The sequence below is a fragment of the Schistocerca serialis genome, chromosome 2, assembly GCF_023864345.2.
Source record: "Schistocerca serialis cubense isolate TAMUIC-IGC-003099 chromosome 2, iqSchSeri2.2, whole genome shotgun sequence".
In the NCBI taxonomy this organism is placed as follows: Eukaryota; Metazoa; Arthropoda; class Insecta; order Orthoptera; family Acrididae; genus Schistocerca; species Schistocerca serialis.
Window position 1 is genome coordinate 683,442,941 of NC_064639.1, and position 21,944 is coordinate 683,464,884.

Here is a 21,944-nt window from a genome sequence, read left to right on the forward strand (position 1 = left end):
ATAATTCAACAAGTCACTATAGCTTTATACTGAATTTAATCGGAGAAATTAAACTGTGTATTTGTTTACGGCTGTCAGTGCATTCGCACTGAGCGCTCGATCAGCTGTAGGCGCGTGACGTAGGAAGCAATTGTTCGCGGTCAACGACTGCCTTGTGCGGCGCGCAGACTTGACTGTTGCTTTGAGTATGTGCCGCCGCCAAAACACAGCGCGGTATCCTTGTACTCTCCGCATGTTTACATCTAGCTGTTGGTTTGTCACAAGTATGTCATTCCACAAAAAATTTTTTTTTTTTTAAACTATACCATTCCACAAAAATTTTTACGTTTGATATATGATGTATTCCCTTAGAGCGTCGTGATTTAAGAGTTTCTACTTCAACAGTGTTATCATGAATAATTTTACGAATTCTATATGGACCGTTATAAAGCAGAAAAAATTTGCGACACAAGCCTTTTCCTTTGTGCGACAAACGATGAGACTTAATTAACACTTTCTGACCAACTGACAAGATTTTTAAACGACCAGGACGTTTAGCTGATCTCTCTCTTCTAGCAGCCGCAGATGCAATATTTCGTAGAGCCAGGTTGACAACTTCAGAATGCCGCAGTTTCCGTGAAGGCGGAAAAGGAACGATTTCAGATATGCGATTTGCGGGTGCTTTGTTTTTTAATATCAGTAAAGGTGGTAAAGAAGTTGAATCATTAGAGAGTTCATTCAGAATGTTTTGAAAAATATGAAGATACTGATCCCAGGTTCTGTGATTCTGATGACAATAAAGACGACACAATTTATTGATTTCCTTCATCCATCTCTCTGAAGCGTTAGATTGAGGGTGAAAAAGTGAAATGAAAATTGGTTTAATTTTACGACGCTGTAGAGTACGAAGCCAAATTTTAGAACGAAACTGTGATCCATTATCTGATATAACCTTATCAACATGACCAACTTCTTTAAGAAAATGTTTGATGAAAGCGTTAGATACTGAACGAGCTGTTGCTATGCGTAAAGGTGTAAAACACACATATTTTGACGTCAACTCCACTGCTACGAAAATGTACGCAAAACCATTAGTAGAACGAACCTCTGGACCGAACAAATCGACTGCAGCCATCTCCTTTAATTTCGCTGGAATGATAGGAAACAACGGTGCTCTGTGAGAAACTGTTGGCGGCTTAGCCTTTTGACATAATTTGCATTTGGCCAGAACAGATCGAATACGTTTTTCCATATTACTGAAGTAGCAATTTTCTCGTAATTTATGAAAACATTTTCTGGGACCAAAGTGTGCATAACTGAAATGCGTGTACCAAATCAATTTATTGACCCACTCATCAGGAATACAAACTAACCAAACAGAGTTGTCGAGCGATTTTCGTTTAAAAAGAATGTCATTGCGGACTAAATAATGCTGTCTAATCGCCACGCTTTCCTTTCTCCTCCACTTCTCCTTAATGTCCTTCCAGATTGGATCCTTATTTTGCTCCTTAGCGATGTCCTGGAGCGAAGACGAAATAAAGTTCTCAAACGCAACACCTTGAATATACATCAAACAATAATTGTTTTCTATGCAGTCCTCTTCAGCACTTTGTTTCAAACCCACAGGTGCACGTGATAAAGCATCGGCAACAATATTTGAAGAACCCTGTATGTAAACAATACTAAAGTCAAATTCCTGTAGGTACAACGCCCATCGTGACAATCTGCCATGAGTTAATTTTGTTGACATAAGAAATTCCAGAGCTCGATGATCGGTGTAAACCTTAGTATGTCTGCCAAACAAAAATGTGCGAAATTTCGTGAAAGCCCAAACAACAGCCAAGGCTTCAAGTTCCGTAATCGAATAATTCTTTTCTGATTTAGAAAGAACACGACTTCCAAATGCAATAGTCCTTTGTACTACAACGCCGTCTTCTTCTATCTCTTGAAATAAGTGTGCCCCTAGGCCCTTGTATGATGAGTCCGTCACCAAACAAAAATCTTTAGATAAATCCGGATGTGAAAGAAGTGGAGCAGCAACTAAAGCATCACGAAGCTGTTCAAATTCTGACTGAGCTTCCTCATCCCAACACCAATTAGATTTCTTTCCAGATAGTTCACATAAACGAGGTGTGGCCAAATCGTTCAATTTAACAAAGCGTCTAAGAAAATTACAGACACCAAGGAAACTACGAACATCACGTTTTGTGGTAGGAACAGCATAATTACGAATAGCGTCTAATTTTTCTGGATCTGGAAGAATACCTTCTGTAGAAATAATATGACCGAGAAATTTCACCTGAGAACGACCAAATTCAGATTTTCCTAAGTTCACTGTAATGCCAACTCTTGCAAAGATACATAACAATGAATCCAAAATTTTGTTGTGCTCACTCCAAGAATGTTTAGCAATAAGAATATCGTCAACATATGAAGTAATATTGTCACGAAGATAAACGGGTAAAATTTCATTTAAGCTACGAATGAATGCTGCTGAAGATACAGTAAGTCCAAACGGTAACTTCCGAAACTGGTAACAGTTACCAAAGGCTAAAAAGGCCGTGTATTTTCTACAAGCAGGGTGGAGTTCTATTTGCCAAAAACTTGCGCGCATATCAATCGTGGATAAAACTTTAATTCCATGAAAATGTTGAAGAAGTTCATCTAAATTTTGTGGGCAGTCAGTTTCAGGAATGATGATGTTATTTATCTGTCTGGAATCCAGGACCAAACGAATTGATCCATCCTTTTTAAGAACAACGTGTAATGGGCTAGTATAAGGACTGACTGCAGGCTCAATAATGCCCTGATCTAACATGTACTGAAGTTCATTTTTAACCTTGTCTCTGTAAGCCAAAGGAATAGCGTACGTTTTCCCGCAAAATGGTGTGTGTTCTTTTACTTTAAATAAATATTGTAAGCCTTGTATAGTTCCTGTGTGATGACTAAATACTGTAGCGTGTGAAGTCAAAATGTGGTGCAGCTCTTCTCTTGCAACGTCATCTGGCACTTCAGCTTTCTTAACCTTCTCATTAATTAATTCTTCGCTATTAATTATATCATCCATCGCGTCTCTGTATCTACAGGGCGTTTCAAAAAGAAAGAGCAGATTTCAAACATTTATTTCTCAAAAACTACAAATGATAGAAACACAATTCAAACGTTTCTTGTCAGAGAAAGGTTCAAAGTTTTTCAATGGTCCGCGCAGAAGTTCCATGCAAATCCGCAGTGGCGCTGGCGTTTGTTTGTAGGAAAATGGCGACGACACCACAGGAACGATCATTTTGTGTGCTGCAATTTGCAAAGTTAGAGTCCATTGTTGGTGTGCAACGTGCATTCCGCCGTCAATTCAACAAACAGCCGCCTCGTCATAAGCAAATTTATGAGTGGCATCACAGATTCGTAGAAGATGGTTGCATCTGCAAGCGAAAAAGCACGGGTCGTCCACGCACATCGGATGAAAATGTCGAGCGTGTCCGTGCAGCTTACGAAAGGAGCCCTAGAAAATCCACGGCACGGGCAAGTCACGAACTAAACATGTCTAAAACAACGGTATGGCGCGTTCTGAGTAACCGTCTGCACATGAAGCCGTACAAACTGCAGTTATTGCAAGCATTGCGTCCTGACGACCACAACAAAAGGTTCGAATTTTCAACTGCAATTCTACAGGACATGGAAGAGGACAATTTTGCCGAACGATTAATTTTTTCAGATGAATCAACGTTTCACATTTCTGGTAAAGTTAATCGGCATAACGTACGAATTTGGGCGAGTGAAACTCCGAGGGACGTTATTCAACATGAAAGAGACTCACCAAAGGTTAACGTCTTTTGTGCAATTTCGGTAAACAAAGTTTATGGACCTTTCTTTTTCATGGAGAAAACTATCACAGGAACCATTTACCTGGACATTTTAGAAAACTGGCTATTTCCTCAACTTCAGGAAGATTCAAATCACTTCATCTTCATGCAAGATGGCGCCCCACCACACTTCTCTGAACCTGTACGACGGTACCTAAATAACACCATTCCAGGACGGTGGATTGGAAGAGCAGGAGCACAAGATCAATGTCATCGTCTGTGGCCTCCCAGGTCACCAGACCTTACTCCCTGCGATTTTTATTTGTGGGGGTACATAAAGGACTGTGTTTATGTCCCACCTATGCCCGCTACTCTTCAAGAGGTACGACATCGAATTGTTGCGGCCGTGAATTCGGTAACTAAAGACCAGTTGCGTCGTGTGTGGCAAGAAATGAGATACCGGTTTGATATTTGTCGTGTAACAAATGGTGCTCATATTGAGGTACAGTTTTGATATTTGTTGTGTAACATTTGGTACTCATATTGAGTGAAGGACCGTTGGAATTGTGTTTCTATCATTTGTAGTTTTTGAGAAATAAATGTTTGAAATCTGCTCTTTCTTTTTGAAACGCCCTGTATTGTCATTGTCATGAATAAACACACTGTCGTCATAATGCTCAACGAAAACATCAGAAGTAAGAAACCTTAAACATTTTGTATCTGGTTCAGATCTTGTTAAACACTCGAAAAATTTCAAACATTTCGGCGTTCCGGTAACAGTCAAATTTACACTTCCTTCTTTAAAGTTCAAAATTGCCTTATGTGCGTTAAGAAACTCCATACCTAATATAATTTGGGTACTGAGTAATGGAACAATAATAAAATTAGCAGAAAATTCTTATCCTTGACAAATAAAATTTAAGTTGGTCTGTTGTTTGACTTCCACACTTTTTCCAGAAATAGCACCTCGAATTGTAGTTTTAGAAATAGGTAACACAGGACAGGCAATAGTTCTTTCACATATACGAAAAACTGATTCACTAATGACATTCAATGAGCTCCCAGAATCTAAAACTGCAGTGAACTTATTCTTACCCACACATACTTCAATAACAGGGTGTAAAAATGTGTCTACATTATTTTCCTTTTCGTCTAGCAAAATGTCTCTCATGTCTTCCAGGCGTACGTAGTGTAAAGTCGTAGTGTCATTACTTTCTGAACCGTCTATATTGCTGCCAGAAGCCGAAGCTACAAGTCATTGTCGATTGTTTGCGTCACGTCTTTGATTATTCGCGTCATTTCGCGGATCAATTTCAACGATTAGCACTTGTCTCTCAGAAGTTCTGTCACGTGGAGGATGCCAATTAGGTCCCTCCTGTCTGTTAGATGCAAATTCTTGGTTGTGTCTGTCATTAAAATTTCTGTTTTCTTGTCTGTCTGCATAACTACTTCTTGTGTAATTTCTACTGTCACTTCTGAAATTATTGTTGAATCTACTACCCTGGTTATTTCTGTAGTAAGAATTTCTATTACTGTATGAATAATTTCTGTCCTGATGATACCGATTACTGTTTCCGTAAGATTGATCATTCCGGTACGAATTACCGCTATTGTAATTGTCTGTGTAATTTCTGTTAGAACGTCTGTTATTGTCATAGGGCTGGTATCTATTGTCCTGTCTGTTTCGTCTGTCATTCTCAACATTACCCATATAACGCCCGATCCGATCACTAACCCTTTTCTCTGAAAATCTATTGTAATTACTGTTACTGAAAAAATTACAGGAAGTCCCATCGTCGTTGTCATACTCGAGTTCTTGTAGCAAAGTCTTAAAAGTCTCAATGTCGTCTTTACATCTTCCGGCTAAAGCAATTTGTCTTATGGATTGTGGCAGCTTAGTTAAACAAATGCGAATTAATTCAGTCGGGCTGTAAGGGTTGGAAAGGAACTGATTCTTTCGAATCATGTCTTCAAAATATTCTGCTGGCGTGCGGGACTCAGACTGTTTGAAATTACGCTGCATAATAAGACTGTGTTTAACTCTGTCCTGCGTGTTTTCGGACCAATATGTCGATAGAAATGCATGATAAAAATCATTCAGATTATTACAATCTCTAATGAGTGCGCGCATCCGCGTCGCCGGTTCGTTTTCTAAATATCCACACATAAATTCCAGTTTGTGACTTAGTGGCCAATTTGGTGGAAGTGCGTACATAAATTGATCTAACCCTGCACATGGATGTATGTCATTCTTAGAGTTGCGGAAGATCTTAAATTTCCGAACAGTCAAAAAGCGTTTATAGTCAAAACTTTCGCCTCGTGGCGACAAAGACCTACCGCGTCTGTCCCAGTCCCAATGACGATTATTGTCAAGTTCGCGCGCCTGGCGCTCTCTTGTCGCATCCCGTAAATGAAACAAATTATTTTCTTCAAACCCCTCTGATATCTGTGATTCCAAATTTCTTTTACTGTCTTTTCCTACAATTTCGCCTTCGATCTGTTTGACTTCCTTTCGTAATGCCTCAACTTCCCTTTTCACGCGTTCATTAAATTTTCCCTGATTTTCAACATGTTTATTTATGTTCTGGTACTCTTCGGTTTCTGCGAATGGTAATGGAGCTGTATCATCCGAATCTCTGTCCCCATGTAAACTAAGATTTGTCAGTTTATCTGATATCTCCTCAACTCTTTCCGCTAAATCACCTATTTTTTCTTTCTGTTTGTTTACGTCTTCCGTAAGTGTCGCGACTCGGGTTTCAGTATTGACACATTTGGTAGTTAACTGTTCATATTGTTGTGTTAGATTATTTATTCTGTCATTTGGTACGGATTCCTAGATTCTTTCAAATATTTCTTTCTTATCGTTTGCACGTTGTAAATTTAACTCTGAAAATTTTTGTACTATCACGCGATCTCTTTCTTCCTGTTCTCTATCCTGTTCCCTTTGTCTAATTTCTACTGCAATTAATCTATTATTGTGAGAATTCAAAATCGGTTGCACTTCTTCTCTGATTTCTTTCTTTAACTCATCTTTCATATTTTTGAAACATGTCCCTATTCGTGAGTCTAACCGTGTTTCCATTGTTTCCATCTGTGTTTTCAATTCAGATCGAAACTGTGTTTCCATTGTTCCCATATCAGTTTTTAATTCAGATCCCAAAGTTCCCATCTCGGTTTTAATTGTTTCTATCTCTGTTTTAATTGTTCCTATTTGTGATCCCATTGTTCCCATTTGTGATCCCAGTGAGTCTAACCGTTTTTCCATTGTTCCCCTATCTGTTTTTAATTCAGATCGTAACTGTGATCCCAAATTTAATATTGCACTCATCAACTGCTCCATATCAGCCGGTTCGAAATTCTTTTCGCCCCGAACATTTCCCGCAAAACCAGTTTCCTTCGTCATAGCTGTAAAGCTATCTGTGTTCGATACTATTTCAGAATCTTCTACCGTTAATCTCGTATTCTGTGAATTTTCTAATTGAGAAAAATTTTGAAATGGTTCCGGACTATCTTCCCGACTTATTAAATTATTTTCAACTCCATTATTCATCATACTGTTGTCATGTGTTGGCGAGTTCGCCATGTGAACAATTTCGTCATTCTCACTATTCATCATTTTTGCCTTTTTCATCGATCGCGTAATCATTTACAAAACATAAAAAAAATTCGTCACTGTACGAAAATTACACACAATGACTCTTTATCTCCAACAATACCATTTACATGCAATGTCTCCCTCAAACACGATCAATCGAACAATTGAAATAATTGCACTAGATTGTCAAACGCATATACAAGACAATTTAAATTTTGAAAAATACCATTAGAAGAATGACAATTACCAAATCTACACATGCAATACAGACTACAATTACTAAACTCAAATTACTACAACAATACTACCGTCTACTATTTTTACAATCAGAAGAATTCCAAGGGACGATCCGAAGCAGCGGTCGCCACGTGCATGGGGGCTTAATTAAATATGATTCGAAATACTTTTTGTTTTTTATAGCTGTATGTCCGATTACGCTGTGTCTCGTAATCGGTTGGCCCTGACTAGTATTATTACGCTATCTGACTGCAAAGAACAACAACAAAGAATGAAATGAAATTTTTCGTTAACACAATTAATTAATTAAGTCCCCAGCAACTATGAAACCTACGAAACCAAAGCATAAGTATAACTGTTCTGTATGTGGAAGTATGACTCAACGCACATCTGGCACGGTTCTTCTTCAACAAGACAAGAATTTTTAAATACCAATTTTATTGACGTGATAAAAGAAAATTACAAATACTATAATTGCGTGAGGAAAGCAGAATTGAACTCTAATACAAGAACACACGCCAGATGCTTTGTTGACTGAACCTGTAATGACGCATTATTTAGGATACTGAAATTAAAAACAAACTGAGTTAGTTACCTCATTTATATTGATGAAAATCATTCTAATCCTTACATTATATCTCAACCAGAACTCTCCAATATCACATCTCAGCGAGCACTGCCTAATAGCACATCTCAACAAACACTCTCTGCTACAACATCTCAGTACAGACTACCACGAGACCTCGACAGGCACTGACTACTATGAGCTCTCTCCAAGCACTGTGGAGGCGGCTTAATAATACTCTTTGGCGCAATCTCTGGCGCAGTGACACTCTGCTACAACATCTCAGTACAGACTACCACGAGACCTCGACAGGCACTGACTACTACGAGCTCTCTCCAAGCACTGACTTCCACGAGTTCTTAACAGGCACTGACTTCTACGAGCTCTCGACAAGCACTGTGGAGGCGGCTTAATAATACTCTTTGGCGCAATCTCTGGCGCAGTGGCTCAGTGTAGCCACCTTTCACCATCTAGATGTAGATGTAGGATGGTTTGCAGACGTCTCGCTGCCAGGTTCCTATTCGTCGAGCAAGATAAGAATATGGTGTCATCTGCGTACTTTGCTGTTTGTACGTGCTGTGTGGTAGGGATGTCCGAACTGTATGGGTTGTACAGGGTCGGCCTTAGCACTTAGCCTTGTGGCACTCCTGCACGTATTCTTCTCCTGATCGACAACGAAGTATTGATCTTCACGGAGAATGTCCTTCCAGAGAGATAGCTTTTCACTAGTTTCACGATATCTCCCGGGAAACCCTGGACTGCGGAAGGCGTAATATTTATACTTGTGGTATGCTATCCTCCCCCCCCCCCCCCCTCCTCAAGGCTGCAGACGACTGGGTACTGTCCGGGCAGGGAGAGGGGTGATGCTGCACTGGTTGGGGTAGCGGGTGCGCTGGAGGCTACTCTCGCATCTCGGTCTGGGCATTACGGACGGGCTTGCGTGCTGGACGCGCTCTCGTTCTTTGCCACTAAAGTAGGATTTCATGCCGCACTCAATTGGTATACTTCGTCCCTATTGACCAAATCCTTGTTACTCCCTGTCCCTACAGATTCCTTTACAATGCTGTCCCAATAGCCGGTTACTCGACACAGCACCTTCTGAAAGTCAAAGGTATGGTCATTCTTCAGTGGTTCGAAATATTGCCCTCCATTTCCCTGACGTTTTGCTGACCACATTCACAGTCAATGCTGCATACAAGTTCAGTTTAGCAGGATCTTCGCAAAGCCAAGACCATCTTTCGTCTTAGGAGATGGTCGGATGACAGTTTTTATGTTGGATTGTTCAAGTAGCCTGGCAGTTCCTGCTGAAAGCTGTTCCAAGTATGGGAGGAAAACGAATCTGTTTTCTTCTTCATCTTCCTGGTTTTGTGCATCTTTCATCTTCCTGAATGCGGTACTAATCCGTGCTTCCTTGTTCCCATTTTTTCGGAAGACTTCCTTCCGGTGTTTTAGTTCGGCTAGGAGGCTTTCTATAGCGCATATGACATGCACCAGGGTGTTTATAGCACTGTCTACCACTGCGCTGGACTGCGGGTACTCGAGGCATGCAGGTACACGTCTGTGTGGGTCTTCTCCCTACATACTGCATTGCCCAGTGTATCATCTGTCTTCTTCTTTGTTAGTATGTCTAAGAAAGAGAGAAAAGCATTGTGCTCTATTTCTATTTCTATGCTGCAAGATGGTTTCAGGGATGCTTCTAAGATGGTCCAGAAACTCGTCCAGTCCCTGTCTGCCATGCTGCCACATTATAAAAGTGTAGTCAACGTAGTGGAAGAAGTGCTTAGGTTTATGGCGAGCGATTTGAAGGGCCAACTCCCCAAAGTGCTCCAGGCGGAGATTTGCGATCCCAAGAGCACTGGATAGCTGATGGCTACTCCATCCATCTGTTCATAATACCCCGTTTGCACTTGAAATACGAAGCTTTCAATGGATAATGCAAGACATTTTGTTTCTCGGTCAATTTTGGATGAAAAAATGTGGTATCTGTTGTGGAACATTGTGTAATATTCCCGCAAGCCCCTATAGTATCTTGAAGCTCTGTTAGGTAGCGGCGCTATAAGAGGCCTTTAAAATGACACCTGTAACGAAGGTGCGTTCCAAACAGAGAGCTGTCATTTTCTTTTGGCGGAAAACCAGAGTATCACAGTTATCCATTGGCGCTTGCAGAATGTCTACGGAGTCCTGGCAGTGAACAAAAATACGGCGACGCGCAAACATGTCCGATCTTCCGCGTGCCGGCCGGGCGCATTCAGCTGTGACTCCAGCAACGTGCGTTCGTTGCCACTAAAATGCAAACGAACTTCTCTTTCTCCATGACAACGCAGGACCTCACACATGTTTGGGCACCCGAGAGGAGCTCATAAAACTTCACTGGGCTGTTCTTCCTCATTCACTTTACAGCCCGAATCCCGCACTTTCCGACTTCCATTTGTCTAGTCTAATGAAAGATGCACTTCGCGGGAAGCAGTGCGTGGATGATGGTGAGGTTATTGATGCAACAAGAGTTGGTTCCGACGTCGATTAGTAGAGTGCTACCATAAGTGCATACAGGCGCTCCAAGTAACGTGGCTTAAGGCCGGTGCATTGAGCGGAGATCGTGTTGGATAACATGTAGCCAGAAGAGTGGGGATAGTATGTTTTATTGGAAACCTAAATAAAACCAACCTGCTTTCAGAAGAAACTGTGTTGCATTCCGTACTGGACGCCCTGACTGATAGCGCATGCTTAAAAAGTTTACTTGCAACTACGGTCGCAGGTTCGAATCCTGCCTCGGGCATGGATGTGTGTGATGTCCTTAGGTTCGTTAGGTTTAATTAGTTGTAAGACCTACGCGACTGATGACCTCAGAAGTTAAGTCGCATAGTACTCAGAGCCATTTTTTACTTGCAACTCCAAACTTCGAGTCAGGAGCGACAAGGACTCTTGAAGAGCTACTTCCGTGAATAGCGACGTGACGTCGAAGCTCACAAGCAGGTCATCCCTTTGTAATCGCAAATGCATAAGCAGTTTCACGAAGCCGGACAAGTTCTTCACATGGTGACTACAGCGTCCCATAAGGGATATCTGAAGGATCGACAGATATTTGGCCATTTCGTAATTGAGTGAATTATTGGTGACGAGTATTGGCCGCAGAGATGCTCTTTCTTTTTGGGTTTTTGAAAGTCCATATAGGGCCGGTGTTGTTGGCACCAGCAGAGACGTCTTTTTTCTGGCCATCGTCGAGGTTGGATCCTTCTTGAGCTTGCGACGACTACCAACAGAAAATTGGCGCGCTAATACAGGACCAGGCTTAGAAGTGCATTACAAGAGCATGATTGATAGAGGTGTAGTTTTCAATGTTTGGCAGCGAAGCTAGGACGTCTTCATCTTTAGTTTCATCTGAGTTGATGTGCCCCAAGACAAACTGGTTCTCAAATTCGATGAACCACGCCACTGGTTTATCCGACCAAGAGAGCGGGGATTTCACCGCAGTCGGACTAAGGATCCCATCTGCCGCTGAAAGGTCAGTGCTTGCAGAATTCTGTGTGTTTCTCATGATAGGCGTTGATTACGCGACGCGGTTGTTCACGAGTGGTGTATAACGTAAGATGCATTTCATAGTTGGGGCCCGCGATTCAATGCGATGCGATGTACCGGTGCTTCATTCGGTAGTTCAGTGTTACCAAATGTCGTGCGTGAATGCTGTTTATTTGTTCAACACAACATAAGCTATTAATTACAACGCTTAATTGTAAGACTGCAAGGAACAGCTATCTTTTGTTTGTAGTTCAGAGGGAGCGTGAAGAATCAGAGCTTACACTGCAGGCATAAAATGTAGCAGACGATTCATTGTCCACACTCCTCATTACTTGCGGCTTTCTACAGTTTACTCTCATACATATTCTGTACCCAGTAGATTGTACATTCCATTCGACACGTCCTGTAATTCATCTTCACTTTCACTGAGGATAGAAATGTCATCAGTGACTTTTACCATTGAAATCGTCTCACCCTGAATTTTAATCATACTCTTGAACCTTCGTTTCATTTCCACCATTGCTGCTTCGATGTATAGACTGAACAGTAGGGAGAAGGGCTACATACCTGCCCTCCGTCTTTTGACTCTGAGTATTCCGTTCTTAGCTTTCCGTTCTTAATGTTTCTCTTGATTCTTGCACATTTTGTAGATGAGACGTCTTTCTCTACAGCTTAGTACTACTTTTTTCGAACATCTTGTACCATTTTACAATGTCGAACGTTTTTTCCAGGTCTGCAGAACTTATGAACGTGACTTAATATTTTTAAGTTTCATTTCCATTATCAATCGCAGCGTAAGAACTGCGTCTTTGATGCTCTTGCCAATCGCACTGATCGTAATCTAACAGATCATCAATTTTCAGTATACCTTTTTTCCTCAAAATGTCAATGTGTGTATCTCAATGCTGTTTATGGTAATCAAAATCCGTAAATTTTTGGTAGTTCATTATTGTGACTATATCATCTATACATTGCGCCCCAGAAGGAACGGTCAATATGCAGCTTTATGATAGGAAAGGTCATTTGGAACAGAAACATCTAGTAAATGTGGGCTCTAAAATGCATTCCTTAAGGGCTACGAGCACGTATTCGTCTTCGCTACTGTGAAACAAATCGTTTCAGTAGTTTCCATGGACCACAACAAGAAAAAGATGTTCAGTAAACATGGGCTCTTAAATACATACCTTACGAGCTTCGATGATGATGATGATGGTGATGATGATGATGATGATGTGTGGTTTGTGGGGCACTCAACTGCGCGGTCATCAGCGCCCGTACACATTCCCAATCTGTACACAGGCCAATCTAATCACTTTCAGTGCCCTTCGACCACTCGTTCATCTTCGCTGCTGTGAAACGCATAACTTCTACTGAACAAGTGCTCGTAGGTGTTAGATATGCATTTTAGAGCCTATGTTTACTAGAGGTTTTTGATTCGAATGATCGTTCCTATCACATCCCTCGATAGTCGTCATTCCTCCTCAGACACCTTGTATCTGTAGTGGCACGATATGTATAGCACACTGCATCTATTTGAACCCAAGTGTGGTCATCGTTGACTGAAATTAATGACCTAAATGATAAAAATTTGAGGTCCTTGACTGTTTTTATAATAAAATAAATATCTCCTGGATCACTGAAATACCATACCGTGACTATGACGCAACTTGTGAATTTTTTATTTCCCACTCTTCTGTATATTATTCTTATTACAATTTGAAGTCGTGAGTTTATAAGGTCACTGTGCGATATTTCTCCCTCTTGATATCTTCTAGACTGCGAGGATGATATTTTTCAGAAAGTCTAATGGCATGCCTCCAGGCTCACGTATTCCACACACCAACGTGAATAGTCGGTTTGTTGCCACTTCCCCCAATGATTACAGGAATTCCTATGGAATGTTATCTATCCATCCAACCTTATTTGATCTTAAGTCGTGCTAAGCTATTTTAAATTCTGCTTCTAACAATGAATCCTTTGTTTCTTCCCTGTCGACTCCTGGTTCTTCCGCCATCACTCCATGAGACTTGTAGAGGCCTTCATCAGACTCGTACAGGCCTTAAGAGTATTTTTCCACCTACCTACTCTCTTCTCTGCGTTTAGCAATGGAATTCCTATTGTAATCTTGATACTGACGCCTTTGCTTTTAATTTTACCGAGGGTTGTTTTGACTTTTCTACATGTTGAGTCAGTCCTTCTGACGATGATATTTTTTTCGGTTTCACATTTTTCCTGCAGCCATTTCCCTTCGGCTTCCCTGCCAGTTCCTATTTATTTCATTCCTAAGTGACTTAAATTTCTGTGTTTCTGAATTTCTCTAAACATTTTTGTACGTCCTTTCTTCATCGATCAATTATTGAAGTATTTCTTCTGTTACCAAGGTTTCTTCGTTTTTACATTTCTTGTATGTAGTCGTTTGCTCAACTTCTGTGATTACCCTTTTTAGAGATGTCCACTCCTCTTCAAATGATTTGCCGAGCGTAGCATTCATTACCGCAGTTTCTACAGCCCCAAATAACTTCAGACCCATGAATTCCTCTGTAATTCAGTTTCCCATTTTTAGCACATTGATCCTTCCGTACGAGTCTCTTGGACTTCAACGTACTCTTCATCGTTACTAAATTGTGATCTGAGTCTATATCTGCTTCTATATGTGCTCCTCAGTATGCTTTACAATTCGATATCTGATTTTTAAATCTCTGTCTGACTATAGTGTAACCCACCTGAAATCTCGTATTTACAAGTTTTTCCAAGTATACCTCCTCCTCTTGTGATTTTGGGGTGGTGTATTTGCTATTACTAGCAGGAATTTATTGCAGAGCTCAACTGATCTTTCTCCTGTCTCATTCCTACTACCGGGTCCATAGCCTCTCACAACTCTCTCTACGTTTCAGTCTCTCATGATCTTTAGATTATCATATCTTTTACATACTGAATTACCCTATCAATATCCTCAGTACTTTCTTTATCTCTTCATCTTCTACTTGTGACTTTGGAATGTGTACCTGAACTATTGTCGTTAGTGTTGGTTTCTCTACATCTACATCTACATCTACATCAACATCCATACTCTGCAAGCCACCTGACGGTGTGTGGCGGAGGGTACCTTGAGTACCTCTATCGGTTCTCCCTTCTATTCCAGTCTCGTATTGTTCGTGGAAAGAAGGATTGTCGGTATACCTCTGTGTGGGCTCTAATCTCTCTGATTTTACCGTCATGGTCTCTTCGCGAGATATGCGTAGGAGGGAGCAATATACTGCTTGACTCTTCGGTGAAGGTATGTTCTCGAAACTTCAACAAAAGCCCGTACCGAGCTACTGAGCGTCTCTCCTGCAGAGTCTTCCACTGGAGTTTATCTATCATCTCCGTAACGCTTTCGCGATCACTAAATGATCCTGTAACGAAGCGCGCTGCTCTCCGTTGGATCTTCTCTATCTCTTCCATCAACCCTATCTGGTACGGATCCCACACTGCTGAGCAGTATTCAAGCAGTGGACGAACAAGTGTACTGTAACCTACTTTCTTTGTTTTCGGATTGCATTTCCTTAGGATTCTTCCACTGAATCTCAGTCTGGCATCTGCTTTACCGACGATCAACTTTATATGATCATTCCAATTTAAATCACTCCTAATGCGTACTCCCAGATAATTTGTGGAATTAACTGCTTCCAGTTGCTGACCTGCTATATTGTAGCTAAATGATAAGGGATCTTTCTTTCTATGTATTCGCAGCACATTACACTTGTCTACATTGAGATTCCCTGCACCATGCGTGAATCCGCTGCAGATCCTTCTGCATTTCAGTACAATTTTCCATTGTTATAACCTCTCGATATACCACAGCATCATCCACAAAAAGCCTCAGTGAACTTCCGATGTCATCCACAAGGTCATTTATGTATATTGTGAATAGCAACGGTCCTACGACACTCCCCTGCGGCACACCTGAAATCACTCTTACTTCAGAAGACTTCTCTCCATTGAGAATGACATGCTGCGTTCTGTTCTCTAGGAACTCTTCAATCCAATCACACAATTGGTCTGATAGTCCATATGCTCTTACTTTGTTCATTAAACGACTGTGGGGAACTGTATCGAACGCCTTGCGGAAGTCAAGAAACACGGCATGTACCTGTGAACCCGTATCTATGGCCCTCTGAGTCTCGTGGATGAATAGCGCGAGCTGGGTTTCACACGATCGTCTTTTTCGAAACCCATGCTGATTCCTACAGAGTAGATTTCTAGTATCCAGAAAAGTCATTATACTCGAACATAATACTGTTCCAAAATTCTACAACTGATCGACGTTAGAGTTATAGGTCAACAGTTCTGCACATCTGTTCGACGTCCCTTCTTGGAAACGGGGATGACCTGTGCCCTTTTCCAATCCTTTGGAACGCTACGCTCTTCTAGAGACCTACGGTACACCGCTGCAAGAAGGGGGGCAAGTTCCTTTGCGTTCTCTGTGTAAAATTGAACTGGTATCCCATCAGGTCCAGCAACCTTTCCTCTTTTGAGCGATTTTAATTGTTTCTCTATCCATCTGTCGTCTATTTCGATATCTACCATTTCGTCATCTGTGCGACAATCTAGAGGAAGAACTACAGTGCAGTCTTCCTTGTGAAACAGCTTTGGAAAAAGACATTTAGTATTTCGGCCTTTAGTCTGTCATCCTCTGTTTCAGTACCAGTTTGGCCACAGACTGTCTGGACATTTTGTTTTGATCCACCTACCGCTTTGACATAAGATCAAAATTTCTTAGGATTTTCTGCCAACTCAGTACATAGAATTTTACTTTCGAATTCATTGAACGCCTCTCGCATAGCCCTCCTCACACTACATTTCGCTTCGCGTAATTTTTATTTGTCTGCAAGGCTTTGGCTATGTTTATGTTTGCTGTGAAGTTCCCTCTGCTTCCGCAGCAGTTTTATAACTCGGTTGTTGTACCACGGTGGCTCTTTTCCATCTCTTACGATCTTGCTTGGCACATACGCATCTAACGCATATTGTACGATGGTTTTGAACTTTGTCCACTGATCCTCAACACTATCTGTACTTGAGACAAAACTTTTGTGTTGAGCCGACAGGTACCCTGAAATCTGCTTTTTGTCACTTTTGCTAAACAGAAAAATCTTCCTACCTTTTTTAATATTTCTATTTACGGCTAAAATCATCGATGCAGTAACCGCTTTATGATCGCTGATTCCCTGTTATGCGTTAACTGTTTCAAATAGTTCGGGTCTGTTTGTCACCAGAAGGTCTAATATGTTATCGCCACGAGTCGGTTCTCTGTTTAACTGCTCAAGGTAGTTTTCAGATAAAGAACTTAAAAAAATTTCACTGGATTCTTTGTCCCTGCCACCCGTTATGAACGTTTGAGTCTCCCAGTCTATATCCGACAAATTAAAATCTCCACCCAGAACTATAACATGGTGGGGAAATCTACTCGAATTATTTTCCAAATTATGCTTCAGGTGCTCAGCCACAACAGCTGCTGAGCCAGGGGGCCTATAGAGACATCCAATTGCCATGTCTGAGCCTGCTTTAACCGTGACCTTGACCCAAATTATTTCACATTTCGGATCTCCGTCAATTTCCTTCGATACTATTGCACTTCTTATCGCTATAAACACGCCTCCCCCTTCACTGTCCATCCTGTCTCTGCGGTATACATTCCAATCTGAGTTTAGGATTTCGTTACTGTTTACGTTTGGTTTCAGCCAACTTTCTGCCCCTAGTACTATGTGGGCATTGTGACCGTTCATTAATGAGAGCAGTTCTGGGACCTTTCTATAGACGCTCCTACAGTTTACTATTAGCACATTAGTATCTCAGGAGGCGTCTTGTCGGGCCTAGGGAGGGAATTCTCTAACCTAAAAAGCCCACATGTGCACTCCACACGTACTCCGCTACCCTTGTAGCCGCTTCCTGCGTGTAGTGCACGCCTGACCTATTGAGGGAGACCCTACATTTCTCCACCCGATAGCGGAGGTCGAGAAATTTGCACCCCAGGTCTCCGCAGAATCGTCTGAGCCTCTGTTTTAAGCCTTCTACTCGGTTCCAAACCAGAGGACTGCGATCGGTTCTGTGAACGATACTACAAATAGCTAGCTCAGATTCCACTCCGTGAGGGAGGCATTCCGCCTTCACCAACTTCGCCAACCGCCTGTACGAACTGAGGATGATCTCTGAACCCAGATGGCAGGAGTCATTGGTGGCGACATGAGCAACAATTAACAGTCGGGTGCTCCCAGTGATCTCTATCGCCGCCGAAAGGGCCTCCTCCACATCTCGGATGAGACCTCCCGGCAAGCAGACAGCGTGAATACCGGCCTTCTCCCCGACGTTTCCGCTATTTCCCTAAGGGGCTCCATCACCCGCTAAACGTTGGAGCTCCCAATAACTAATAAACCCCTCCCCGCGTGTGCCTGCTCAGACCTTGCTGAAGGAGCGGCCACATGTCCACTCACAGGCAGAGCGGGCGATGCCACACGGCCAGCTTCCACATTGACCCTCCGCCTGGTGCGCCGCGAACGCCGCTGAACCCACCACTCCCCTTGGGGAGAGGGTGGCCCAACCGCTCCCGGTACCCACGAAGATGTCTCGACAGCAGGGACAGTGGGTGAAGCATGTAACACCTGGGGTGTACCATGCGACGCACCAGACTCCCCACTGTCGCTACACTCCGAGGCAACAGCCTGAAGACGGCTGACCGCGGCCATCAACACGTTCAGCTGTTCGCGAACAGTGGCCAGCTCCTCCTGCGTCCGTACACAGCAGTCGCACATCCTATCCATCCGAAGGAATCAATTTACTGTAGAGATAATCAACTTTTAACTAGACTGCTAATTCACTAAAGGCGGCTGATAGTTGACTAAACTGTGGTTACTAGACACTTCTTGTGGAAAACAAGGAACATAGCACTACCTGTCTCTGGACTGTATTGAAAACAAACACTAACACTACTGGCACTATGGCTGACTAAAGGGACCCTCTCTGACTGTATTCAAAACAAACACGAAATCTATGGAACACTATTACTAGCACTCGACAATTAAAGCTTCCTAAAAGCAAAAACACGTGGAAGAAGAAGTGACAAGTAAGAAAAATACAGTTAATACTTAAATTAACGTAGCTCGCTGCACAGCAGACGTGACGCAGATGGCAGTTACGACGACACTGTCAGTTCTGATGGGAGCAATGAATTGTTCACAGTAACTCATTCTCTGATCCACTTTCCTATTTATAACGAATCCTGTTCCCGTTATCTATTTCCTACTGCTGTTGATATTGCCCAATATTCATCTGACCAGAAATTCATATCTCCTTTCCTGTTCACTTCACTGGCCCCCACTATATTTAGACGGAGCCTTTGCATTTTCCACTTCCGATTTTCTAGCTTACCTACTGTGTTCAAATTTTTGAAATTCCATGCTTTGATAGAAGCATGTTGATATAGTTTCGTTATTTATTCACTCCTTTTCTCATGGTTTCCTCCTGCTTGGCATCCCCTCCCACAGATCCTAAATGTGTACTAATCCGGAATCTTTTGGCAATGGATAGATGCCACATGTCGTGTGAATCCATATTGTGTGCCTTTAACACAGCGGTTTACGTCGCCTTCTGCATACTCATGCATTGTTGTCGATCCTTGCACCTTCTTGGGACAGTTTCACACAGGGCGTTCAAGTTATTGGTCAAAGGTGCTACCGTCTTTTTTGACTTTTTTAACTGACTGCTTCACTGAATTGAAATATTATGAATTACATAGCTTAATCATCACCAGTATATTTTATATTGTTATATTAAACAAGGCATTAATGATATGTCAATAAAAAGGCCGACTATGGCTATGAACATTTTGTATTCATAGGAACATATTTTTAAGCAACAATATTGAATTTAGTTCTTCTTGTAGAACATTCTCCCAGGCTATTATTATATTGTTTGAATTGGCAAAGTTACTATTTTGTGATTTTGCATTTTGTTATTTATGGAGAGTGGTTTTTTATGATAAGGATCTGATAGGTCGAATGTTAAACCTATATTTCACTGCCTTTCTCTGTTAACGCCTTTATATCTCTACAGTTTGCAGAGTTATTTGTCGTGGAAAGCTAAAATTATCAGTTTACTGTTTTTCTATACTATGCACCTAATTTTCGTATTTCCAGTGATAGTATACTTATTCACTGTGTTTTCTCAAAAGTAATTTGTATGTTTTCTTGCTCATAGTTCTCATAACTGTTGAAGTGTCCACAGTGACTAAAACAACAGTTTTGAGGTTTTATAACCAGCTTGTATTCCATTTACATATTTTATTTCTACCAATTTCTTATTGCACTCTCCGATAACGTTTTCAAGTACACAATTAAGGTCTAGAGATCAGTTTACCTTCCTAACTTCTGTGTTAATCTCAGATGCATGTACCAGTTGTTCAATGAATTGTACTTAAGATTTTGTACTTGCATTTCTTGTAGATGTTCCATCTTTTCTTGGCTGTCCCAAATTCTTAAGGAGTTTGAATAATATTGATCAACTTAAAAAATAGTAAAGCTTCTTTAGCTCTCACAGCTGTTTCTTAAAGTATTACCTTAAGATCATTGACTTGTTCATTAAAGATCTGCTTCCCCCAAGCAACATTTTATATTCTCAAGATTCCTCCTTAATGGTTTCTGTGATTTCTCTGAGTAATATCAGAGACTTTTTTTGCTGCTATAGGAGTAAAGATATTTATGTAGTATTACTGAAACCTGATTTGTTTAATGGGTCAATTACTGTCATTTAGACGTTATACCATTCCCCATATTATTTTATTCGCTTCTGGAGCTTTGATGTTCCTCATATACTTTAAAATTGTTTTTATGTCTTCTTTATGTGAAAATCGAGTTTTGGGAGGAAGTAATACGTTGTCCGACTCTACCTGGGAAGTGCTCTCTTGAAATTTCAGTAGTAAGCCTCTTTTTGATGCATAACGCACTCTTATAACGTCTGCCAGTGGAATTTGTTGAGCATCTTGGTAACGCTCTCGCGCCGACTAAACGACCCTGTGACGAAGCGTGTAGCTCTTGAAATGTCCCCATAGAAAAATTATACATGACTGTGCTTAAACTGACACACAATACTTTTTAGTGGAACGCAATCTGACTTTCAATAATCCCTACAAAAGAATGGCCCTGACTAACATTAACCTATACCTTTGACAAATCACTTACCTCACAAAAATCTTCGTTACTCGAACTACTGCAATACAGCAAGCGCCACTACAGCCAGCTAAATAAAAGATTCAAACTACCGAAGGCACTAACTACTGGAGGCATAGTTAAGAAATGAAAGATTTTGATAGAGAACAAACAATGTATTTACCTTAATAGTGTTCAAAAGTCATAATATATATAGCAGTTCATGACATCCATTCTTACAAATGTACTGTTTCTGATGGACACATGTCCAGATCATCCGCTCTCAAAAATCCGCCATCTCAATTCCCCACATCCACCACTGCTGGCGGCTCACCTCCAACTGTGCAGCGCTATGCGCTGTTAACAACCAACTGCCCAACACTACAATTGCAGACAACAATGCAAACTAGTCACAGACTGCACACAGCGCAGCCAGTGATTTTCATACAGAGTGCTACGTGGCGTTACCAATAAGAAAACCTAAACAGCCTACTTACATTGCCCCCATGATCTCCACAAAAAATTTTAAAAATTGTTTTGGGCACTGGCCAATACATATTTCTTAAAAATTTTTCACAATTACAATAACAAAGAAATCAAATGCACACACTTATTGATACAATGTTGGTCAAAAGCTAAAACTTTCTCACAGTCCATAAAGACAGTCCTGATCATTCATTACAGTAATATTGCAGTGTTTTTTTTTCTCAAAGTCTGAGCAGTAAAAGAATGCACACAGAAGTAGTGGATTTCCATGCAGTCTTGAAGAAGTAGTGTTGTCCTTCCAACGGAAAGACAGTGCTGTCTCTTGACATGCAGGCAGCTAATGGACCACAACAGAGCAAACCAACAGCAGAGTCAGTCGAAGTTGAAGAATATTGGTAGGTAGGTCATCACAGAGCAGACCCACTGTAGTCCTGGTAGAGAGTATGGTATTGATGAGTCACGAGAGGTGCAGACCCATTGTAGTCCTTATAGAAATAATGGTATTAGTGGATCATCAAAGGTGCAGACCCACTGTTGTCCTTGTAGAGACGGCCAGCAACCATATGTTGCGACTGTGCAGGTGCACA